Source organism: Lolium rigidum, chromosome 4, assembly GCF_022539505.1.
Source record: "Lolium rigidum isolate FL_2022 chromosome 4, APGP_CSIRO_Lrig_0.1, whole genome shotgun sequence".
Taxonomy (NCBI): Eukaryota; Viridiplantae; Streptophyta; class Magnoliopsida; order Poales; family Poaceae; genus Lolium; species Lolium rigidum.
Window position 1 is genome coordinate 203595514 of NC_061511.1, and position 11401 is coordinate 203606914.

The window sequence follows — 11401 nt, forward strand, 5'->3', positions numbered from 1 at the left end:
GTTTGGCACAGCGAGTATCTACATAGACTCGGTCAAGGGGCTACGTTTGCACAACATTGAGAGGGAAAGGACGGTCTACAGAATTGTTAAAAATCAGCTGGCAAAACCATGCTAGTATAGCTTGCCAGAGCTTCAAGTTTCAAAGCATTACCCTTTTTACACTTGTGAAACTAGCACGCCACACAGCTGCTTATTAGATGGCTGATGTGATACTCTTTTGTTGCTTCATAATTGACCCGCTCTTGAATATTGGGGGCATTTCATCTTGACTTGGGACATCTTGTCTTCTTCAACCTAGGGCTTCCCCGCAAAATGGACAAGGAAATCTCGAAGTGACAGGGATCTGAACTCTGGGAAGGGCAACAAGGCCAGCCGTTGGACACAGCAGCATGGGCGGGATTTTCCAGGAAAGACCTGAAGGACCGAAGCTCTCACCTATCAGAGACATTCACAGTTCCAGTATTTGTCCAGAAAGCGTCGTAACTGGGTTTGCTATCCAAATCAACTACCCACGCATTTTCCTTTGTACATCCTTTCTTTTCAAACCACTCATCAATCTTTGAACTGCTTGAATGATGATTATCTTCTTATTTATAACAAAATCAGGTCATGGCACTAGCTAAATCTCTTATGCACTGTGTATTTTACCTTCAAATAACCACAGTTCCAAAAAAAAAGGGTAGGCAAAACACTGCAACCACTGCATTTAGCTTTCTGTGCTGTGTTGTACTACATACAGTAACATAAATCGAGGTCACCAGTGAATATGGAAGAGCTGAAAATCCCCTCTGTTGAAGGTAGTTGAAACACGGTACTCTTAAATATTAACCTTCACTAGATGACCCGTGCAAAGACCGAGCCCAAGCAAGAATTGAAGCCCGTCTTATCAGCAAGTGAATACATGGTGATAATCAGCACGAAATAAAACGCAAAGGAACCCCGCAAAGGAACCGTCAGTAAATAGACAACTGATACTTTGTTTGCACACCAGGTTGATCAGAAAATCACCACCAACAATACAGCCATACAACAGAGGATAGAATCTAAAGGTTGCACCATAGTAAATAGGCCATATTACAATAATATGTTTAGTTCTACAGCTTCTACTCATGCATGTATGCTGTACTGTTTGAGAACTTCTGCTTGGTCAAATTGAAACGATGTATTGAGGAAGACAAAAAGACAGTAGGAGTATTTAACAAATAACACTTGGACCATATTTAACAAATGCTCTGATGGTGTCTAAGCTAAATAGCTAATATAGCTGGGGAACTAAAGAATACATATAAATAAGGGAAAGCGGTTAAATTTTTTTTGGGATTCTAGCATTCTAAATCCAAACTGCCCAGATCTCCGGTAAGGTAGCACCATCCCGGACAGCTTTTCTGCCAAATTAGAGCGGAGCAGCGAGTCCATGGCCTATGGCTTTGCTTGGAGAAGATGGAACACCAAAACTGCAAAAAGAAGTAGAACTACGCATTATTGGTTGTCAACATCTTTGTATCGAGAAGATAGCGCCATATAATTTGTTTTCCTTAGCCTAAGGCTAAGCCAGTAATATTATTTACCATATATTTGTATAATTCCATAACTTGGATTTCCAGATACAATCACATTTACATTTTGTTTTTTCAGGTTTATCTAATTTTCAATGTACCTCTACTATAATTTATTTTTTTGAAACTTACTATTGAGCTATTCTAGAACACTCAAATTCAGAATATTGTTGGACGGTAGTAAAGATAGGATTGTATGATCGAAACGGCTACCTGGTCTTTTGGATCCAGCAACGAATCATATGTGGCATCATTCTCGTCTTGGAGTTGGCCTTGTAGGCGACATCGCAACGACACGCGGTTCCTCTATATTTCTCATGTTCCTCTCGAAACATGGCAGCCGGCCCGATCCCTTCCGGTTAGCACATAATGGACAGGCAAGGAAGAACAATGCCCAGGAGCACTCGCAGGGCGAGGATGGCCCATGCTGAGACATTTTCCCTGATGCTAAACACCATAGCCTGCAGGCCTCCATTGTCAAATCATTTTCTCCTCTCCTGCTTCTTGCTATGTCACTATCCCTGCTCCATCATTCCCCATGGCCTCCTCTGCACCATGCAGAAATGTGTACAGTTTCAGTAGGGAGCTACTATAAATCAGCAAAATTTACAAAACACAACCTCTAGGTCTGTAAAATACGTCAAAAAATATAGAACCATCTAAGTTGTAGATATATTAACTATCAGTGTTACCGGTTAAGTATTTTAAGAGAAGGGCCTAACAGTGAGAAACAAAAGGCAAACCTAAACTGCCATTCTATTAAGCAATATAAACATTATATGCATTTGTCCTCAAGAAAACTGCTTCCCTCTCTAAAAACATAGCTTAACCAGATTCGCATTGCCCCCATTGAACATATTACTCAAACCATAAATAATAGAACTAAATATATTAGCTGCACAAAAACTTATTAATGTCTATGTAGAAGCCCCTTGGAGGCAATGAAGCTCAGTCATTTTACTGTGAGGGCATAAACAGGTAGTGATGCATTTAGTTACAAATCTTTATCTTGCAACAGATTAACAACCAACTGAAACTAACAAATAAATACTTAGATTAATGGAAGAAACAAGAAAAACACATTCTGGTGAAGACAAATAATTTGAGTAGGCTATACCGCTATAGATATTATCCATTGATGAGGTTTAGAAAGAGTATATTACTGAATTATAATATTCTAAGCTAAAATATGGTTGCTAAGGTGAAGGCCCAAATATAATATCATACAATCGTTCTTTCTTTGGACACCAACCATTTGGCAAGAAGAAAGTTAGAGTTTAAGAAGGCGTCCGTCAAAAACATGACAGACAATCAAATTTTGCCTCTAAGAGACCACACCTTCTATCTTTTCAATACATTTTGAACAACTGAGCTCTCCGTTTGTATATCCCGAAAGAGTAAAATAATAAACTTACATCTGCAAATAAAAATATCAATTAGTAATTATGAACCAAATTGTCTTACTGTTCGCCACAACATCTGCAATTCCACAGAATTTGGAGAGAGGAATTTCAGAGATACATGCGTTGTGTACTACTGTTACCAAGAAAGGATAGCATGTAATCGATCAGAGATACATCCGTTCACGCTCCCTTCTCCTACCTTAGCTAAGTGAACAAGTAAATGAACCGTTTTAGGCTTCGGCAGCGCACAACGCGAGAGGGAGACTGAGAGGCGAAGGAGGGGATCAACTTGCCAGACGGCTGCCGCCGGCTCTCCAGGCCTCCATCATCTCTTCCAGGCCTCCTTCGGTGCTGCGATGCTTGGGGTGCGTCGGAGTTGACGAGCAGCGCGAGGAGGCGGCGGTGCTCCTCCCCTCCTCGTCCAGCGACCCTTGACAACGCGCCGCCGCCCTCCTCCATGCTCTCTCCTAAAGCGCATCCCACCGCGGCCGTCCGGCTCCATCCGCTCGCTGCTCGAGCCGGTGCTCGCGGAGCAACAGAGGAGGCTCGGGATGAGAAGGGGGAGAGGTAGCTGGGGATGGAGGTCTCCTCACGCCAGGAACCCTAAAGGGGTTGGTTGCTAGCCTTCACCTCCCCTCGTGCACCTCCTGCCTCAAGCCCGCCTCCTCTGCACTTCTGGGAGGCCAAATGGGGAAGAGGAGAGAGTCGGAGGAGGGGATTGGGGTGGGGGGAGTGGTTTGTCCCGATCTAGGTTTTCACCCACGCGCACAAGGGAGGCGACATGAACCAGCCCGCGTGTCTGCACCCGACCAACGGACCCCGCACGAAGCCGGTCCCATTCATCATAGACCTGCGGGAAAGCAGCAGACGTGAAAGAGAATGTACAGCATCCAACGGCTGGGGTAGTTCGCGGGACTGAGAAATTACTGTTTAACCCAGGATGAATGGACGAGATGAAATCCCCCCTTCAGACCCCTTGGCTGGCCGAGTTGCCCAGGCAGCTTTCTAGGAGTAATACAACTCTACAAAACCCCCTTATGCGAAGCTCACAGCCAACAAACCAAAAGCCCTTGAGAACGCAGCAACTCAGACTCGTTTCCCAGACCCCCATGATCACAACTGACACATCACCTCTCACGTGAGGTTATTGGTTTAAGCAAGAGGCTTAGAGCTACAATCCAGATTGTTGCTCAATGAACCCAGTTAGATATTTTGGAAAGGGATCACCCAACTGTACTAAATCAAGTAGTGTTTCGGAACAGTTCCTTAATACAGTGAAGATTGAACACATAATGTAACAGCGAGTAGCAAAATGAATATGAATATTTAAGTTCGGTGTTGAACGCTAAATTCACCATGACAACCTGCAACTATTGTTAAATGGAATGAGCTAGAAATCAATACGTACCATGGAATTTAGACTATAAATCTCACCTATATTATTTACAAAAAAGTATGTTATCTATCATGAATGTATCCACATGATGCAACATCTTGAAGAAATGGTGGTACCTGGAGCATTCATCAGTGTTTTGGGTGAATGTATCCACATGCTGCAACATCTTGAAGAAATGGTGGTCCTGGAGCATTCATCAGTGTTTTGGGTGAATGTATCCACATGCTGCAACATCTTGAAGAAATGGTGGTCCTGGAGCATTCATCAGTGTTTTGGGTGCACTTTGGAGTAGCAAAATGAATATGAATATTTAAGTTAAGTATTGAACGCTAAATTCACCATGACAACCTGCAACTGCTATTAAATGGAATGAGCTAGAAATCAACATGTACCATGGAATTTAGACTATTAGTCTCACCTATATTATTTACAAAAAAGTACTTGGACCTAGAACATAACAGGCACATGTTATCAATCATGAATGTATCCACATGCTGCAACATCTTGAAGAAATGGTGGTAACTGGAGCATTCATCAGTGTTTTGTGTGCAATTTGGATGCTGCGTGAACAGTTGGTTTGTTTGTTTCGTTATCTCTTTGATAGTGCAACCTGATACGGGTGCTCCTCCGTGGTGTGAATGGCTCTGCTTCAGGGCATGGCATGGAGATGGACTCAGTTTCCCTGCACCTTCTCAAGGCAAGTTACTGAAAAAGCATCTGCAGCTGAACCCGTCTTTCTCAAAGCCTTCGGGATTTCACCCTCTGAGCTCTCGGTGGACGATGGTGCCGCTCAAGAGTTCAGGGCACTCTTTGACTCTCCGCTATGGGAGCAACATCTACGAGCCATCACGGCCACAGTGTTTCGAGTGGACTTTGGGTGCTGGGTGAACGGTTGGTTCTTCTGTTTTGTTATCTCAATGATAATGGAACCCAACCTTTTCAAGGTCATATGGAGAAAACAAATCCCGAGCATGCTCATTATCTGCAGCACCGAATTTAGCTTTAGATACGAGAAAGAAGCTATATTGCCAAGTATGCATCAGTTAATGTACACTGGAGATGATGCAGAATGAAGACAGAAAGACCTGCCTTAGCATCTTCATATTCTGAAATCTGCCCATTAAGTGGGCTTTAACAATCAAGAGAGGCTACCTCTCTGACAGTATGCCTAGTGAAAGAATTTGAACACATAGGACTACCAGCACTAGATACTCATGCAATCTACTCGGATTCTTGTCGACTTCTTTGACATCCTGAAATCATTTTTTACATGCACATCAGGTAATGAAAATGGAATCAATAAAGGGCAGACAAAAAAGAGGCAAATAGATGCACAAGTACTCTTGTCCCCCTAATATATTATATTGTAAGTTCTCTGTGTGAGGAAATGGTTCCAGGATATATCAAAATGCGCGGAAGTGGGGTTTGCAGTAGTGCTGAAGTTCTATTTTGCAAGGACCCATATTCTTCACTATAACAGTCAATATGTGTGGTGTCCTGTAGTGGTTTTCTGCTTCTTTCCATTGTTTTCTTTCTTAGTAAGGTGGATGTGAATGTAGTGGATGTACATTGCATAGCAGCCAAGTTGGTCTTGATGGATGCATGTGAACGTTTCAGTTGATACTCAACCAAACTTGCAAAGAAAACAAGAAATACAAGACCATAATTGTGAAACTAATCATACATTGACTTCAAGGTAGTGCACTGCAGAGGAACTTCTTGAAAACCCTGAAAAGGAAGGATAAATCAAATGGTGGCATACCTCTGTTATGGCTCCATCTCAACTATCAATTCATAACACAAATTGGCTTTATACAATCATTTTTGTCATATTCAAAGTAAGCATTGCAATGTTCAACACTTGCTCGTGTAACAAGAAATAGCTTCATCCTTGGAAGTTCTCATTCTCTTCATGAACACAATAGCAATGAAGTACATCAGCACCAACAACTCAAAAGGGCTAGGTTCAGCTTGACTGATTATTAGAGCTCATCGCCATTATGAAATCATTCTGTTGATCAAGTTAACATATCTCTATTTGAAAAACCTATAACGCGCCCTTCTGTTTCTGAGAATCCTCAAAATCATCTTCACAATTGTCAAGGCCCAGTATACACATCATCTTGGCATCCGGTGTAATGCCTGCCTGGAGCATACTCTTGTACATCATCTTAGCTTTCCTCTCATCTCCAGTTTTGTAGTATCCTATTATGAGATCTGTATAAGTTACTACAGTAGGTGTAAGCCCCCTATTTATCATTTCTTCCATCAACATGTTTGCACCGTCCATTGCAAGCACTTTACTGAAGCCACCAATTAAACAAGTATAAACAAAAGCATCTGCTGGCAAACCCCCTTTTTCCATCTCTCTGAATATTTCCAGAGCTGCCTTCATGTTTGAGCGCTTACAATAGCATGCAATTAGAGACGTATATAAAATCATGTCCGGTCTTATACCCTTCCCAATCATATGATTAAACAATGTCATAACTTCCGGAAGTCTATCATCATGGCACAGACCATTTATCAGGCTCGTATACGTAAAGATATTAGGTTTTGTCCCCTCATTCACCATTTTATGATACAACCTGAAAGCCTCATGCAGATCCAAAGCTTTCACAAAACCATCAATAATAATACTGTAAATCACAGTATCAGGAACATATCCCCTTTTTATCATATCCCCGAAAATTCCCCATACATCATCAGATTTGTTGACCTTACACAGGCCATTGATGATAACCCTGTATGTACAAAGGTTGGGGACAATTCCAAACTGACGCACTTTGTCCAGGAATATGAAGGCTTCAGCAATCCGCCCAGTGTTGCAGAAGCCGTTGACAAGAATTGTGCAGGTCACAATGTTGGGACTTATCCCATTATCGAGCATGAGCTCAAATGCCCTCAATGCTTCTTCAAGGTTCCCATGTCTACAGTATGCAAATATCAGACTAGTGTAATTGTAGACATCTGGAACAAAATTATGATGAACCATGTCATTCCAAAGGTCACAGGTAATGTCTAGATCCAAATGTTGGCAACAACCATGAAGAACAATGCTGTACACAATGTGGTCAGGCTTGAAGCCATGGTCTTTGAGCCTCTTAAAAAGCTCAAACGCCAATTCAATATTTCCAACTCGGCAAAGACCATGCAAAGCGAACTGTAACTCGCCAGAGTAGGGGCAATTCCATTATTTGCCATTTCAACAAGCATGTAATAGCCTGTCAACAGATCCCCTTGTTTGCATAACCCATCAACTAATATGCTGTAGCTATGGACATCTGGGACAAACCCACCCTTCTTCATCACATCAAACACCTCTATAGCTTTCTTAACCTGATCCTGATGACAGAAACCATGAATCACTGCATTAAAACAGTAAATGTTGCAAGGGTCGCCTTTCTGACAAATCATTTGAAGAAAGTTCCATGCAGATGTCACCTGTCTGGCACGGCAAAGCCCATAAAGGTAAGTACCAAAGATTACAGCATTCGGCCTCACGCCTTTCGTTTCCATTTCACAAAGAAGCTCAAAGGCTTCCTCCAAGCATAACTTATCTCCATGCGTATACGCACTCATCAAAATTGAATAAGAGTAGACATTTGGTGAAGGACCAGAACTCTTCATATCATCAAACAAACTCCTTGCGTGCAGGATTTGTTTCTTTTCAACTAAGCTCTTCAGTAAGAAGTTGCAAACTCGCAACTCAAGTCCAACCTTCTTGGCCTCAATGTAAGTGAGAAGAGCATCCTCAAACATTGACAGATCTACAAAAATCCGCATGATTGTGGCATAAACTTGTACCAATGTCATCGACCCACCCATATTGTTGACCAACATAGGTGCCAACTCAAACAACTCTGGCCCGGCATCCCCGCAGTAATCAACAATGCTCTGAATCAAGCACCGGATCTCTGTGATTCCATGCGGCAAGAATGTCCGCATAAGCAATGCAAACAACCGAACTGACTGGGATAGCCCATATAACCTGACACACTCCCTGAAGGTGATATTTCTGGCCTCATCCAAATTCGATGTCCGGACTGCTAGTGTGATCAAAGGATGAATGCACCGGCTTCTATACTCGCTGCAAAAAGAGCTTCGACTGGGTTCTTGATAATCTAAGCTCTTAAAGCAACAAGCCAGAGAGGAAAGGCACAACACCGGGGGCCGATTTCTGTTTATAAGAACTCGGCGCAGGAACCCTGGCACTGCTCGGTGCATAGACGATGAATGCCAATCCGTCTTTACATTGATGGCACCAGTCAAAGAAGGAAGATCCCACAAAAAGATTGCACTTCATATACCAAGCTTCCTTTTTCAGTTCACTGAGAGGAAAACCAAGAAAGGATAAAACAAGCTTACAAGTTTATATCAGAATTTCCTGCAAGAAACAATCAAAATTATTTTCCTCTTTTCTCTGTCCAGATAAAAAGGCAGAGCTGCTGCTGTTGTTCAAAAAGAAAAAAAGAAAAATCTAACTGGGGAGATACAACATCAACATAATACCAAAGTACAAAAATCTATCAAGCGTATGCATTGAATGAAACTTCGAAGAACAAATCAACATCAATCTTTATCTAGCATTGCTTCTGAGTAGAAATTATAAAGCTCTAGTAAAAGAGCACAGGGAAATCACACTGGTAGCGGTGGCGCGGCGCCCTTCCAAGTTGTACGCGCTGGATGGACGTAGGGTGGGAGGGAGGGAGCGTGCACCAGGGGATCTGCGGCTGCAGGGTAACGGGGAGCTGGGAAGAGAGAGCAAGCTCGCAGCGGCGGCGGGAGGAAGGAAGACGGCAGCGAGCGGTGCGAGGCAGAGTGGAGGTCTGATTGTTCAGTCTGTTTCAAGATGGGAATGGGCCAGCCTGGACCTGGCGTTGGACTTAGTCCCATGGCCTCAAATCCAATTTTATGGGCCACGGGTCAACCCACTTCGAGAAAATCATGGCCTCGCTGGCCCATTGGGTACCGCAGGGCCGACCCAAAATCCAGCTAGAATACACAGTTTTTCAGCTCTGTATACACACAGAATATTTTCTAAAAGATATTATTACAAGATAACATATCAGATCGACTTAAACAGAGGTTGCAAAGGAAGCACCTGTCCAATTTCAACTCATTTACGCGGCAACCATCTAAATTCATTGAGATATTACAGGTCAGCTAAGGAATCAACTCACAGAGCAGTACTTACATAGTTGGACGTTCTCTCATCAAATAAAACTAAAAATAAAGAGTGGAGAGGAAATGGGCTAGTATCCTGCAATCGAGTGTCCAGTGTTTCCTTTCAGTGAGTTGGCAATCATATTATCCAGTGACAAGGCTTACAACTTTCCTTGCAATGAGTTGTTAATCAGGATCTTGATGCAACTTCTGAGTATGATGAATGTAGAGGCATATGAAGTCATCATCCAAATCAGACACACTGAGTTTTAGAAACTTCAGAATAATGTGTATGACTCGAAAGAGGCTAGTCATTATCAGCCTACTGGTATTGACACATCGTAGGTTAAGTACTACCATAAAGCTTGTAATGCTGGTGCCAGAATTTGAAACCTGATTTTTTTAAAAAATTAATTTGAAACCTGGTTAAAAAACATCTGAGTCTGTGTAAAAAATACTTGTGCCAGAATTTGAACCCTGCCAGGAGCCGGTGATTGTTACTGGCAGGAGCCACAGATTGCAAGTATGTCTAATAAAAAAATATGCTACTGATCTCGGATATGATCAATTTTCTTTAGTTGGTCCATACGTACACAGCAGAAACAAGTGGTGGAAAGTCAAGGAATGCAATCGATCGATGTGACAAACACAGTGAAGCACCATCTCCAGCCATGCAATTTTTTTCCTAAAAGCATCAAGCTCCTACCAAGCACACACGCACATCTACTGACTAGCTAGAGCACTAACCAAGAACTAATCGTGGGGGTTAGTGAGGATTGAAGCACTAACCGTGGGGAATGCGAGGAAGACGAGCAAGCCGACCAGAGAGAGAGCACAATCTTGGAGCAGGACGATCCGGACAAGGAACAGGACGACGACTAGGACAAGCTGGGCGACCGCGGCGACGTCGACCGCGGAGACGTCGAGATGGATGGCAACCGGGATTACGACGAGATGTACGGCGACCGGGAGCTGAAGGAAGCGCCGCCGGCGGCAGAGGTGGGCGGGGGCGGCGACAGAGAACTCGCTCAAATATTTGGGCATGCCTCTGAAATTTGAGGTAGTCTATGATTCTAGAGAGAATAACCAAAATACCACTAGTGAAAACCGAACATGCCAAAATACCACTAGTGAAAACCAACTTGCCAAAATAACGCTCACTTCAGTTTTTGTAGCCAAAATACCACTAGCGTTTAACTGAGACTAACATCATTCAAGAAAGCCATATGCCCTTATCTCTTCACAACGTTTCAACAACAGATCAACAGAAAACAATACTCCGTACAACACTATCTCATCTCACTTTAACAGCATTTCAACACAACTTTCAAATAAGATTGAACGTCTATTTCTACTTTGAAATCGTCCATCAGATCGACTCTGAGACACATAAACACAGCAAATTCTAAATTTGCTGCAATTGCAATGAATATATTGGGAACAAACAGGGGAACAAGGGCCGGCTCACCAAGGGAGGGTTCCTGTGGAGGTGTGCCGGAGCTTTGCCACACGGCCACGGCTCACCGCGGGCAGAGGGCGTCGAGCGGACGGCGGCGCGCGACGGGCGGAGGGCGGAGTGGCGGCGCGCGATGGTGGAGGGGGTCGGGCGGAGGAAAGCTAGAGGGGGAGGGGAGTGGCAGGGAGGCGCGGGCGTGGGGTGGTTCATCCCGCCGCCATGGCTGCTCTGTGCGGCGGCTCTGCTCGTGAGGAATTTGGACTGGAGGAGATAGAAGTTTGCAGGGGTAATTTTGGAATACCAAATAAACTGCCAGGGTACTAAGGGCATCTCCAACCGGGCGACCCAAACGGATGGCCCAGCGCGTCCGTTTTGGGCCGTTTGCGTGGCCGAGCGGACGCGCGGACAGCGGCCCGCGTCCGCG

At 43.7% G+C, this 11401-nt stretch overlaps 1 pseudogene; it reads right to left on the reverse strand.

Moving 5' to 3' along the window:
- Positions 1-992: 992 nt before the first annotated feature.
- Positions 993-11066, reverse strand: LOC124706875 (annotated as a pseudogene).
- Positions 11067-11401: the final 335 nt, after the last annotated feature.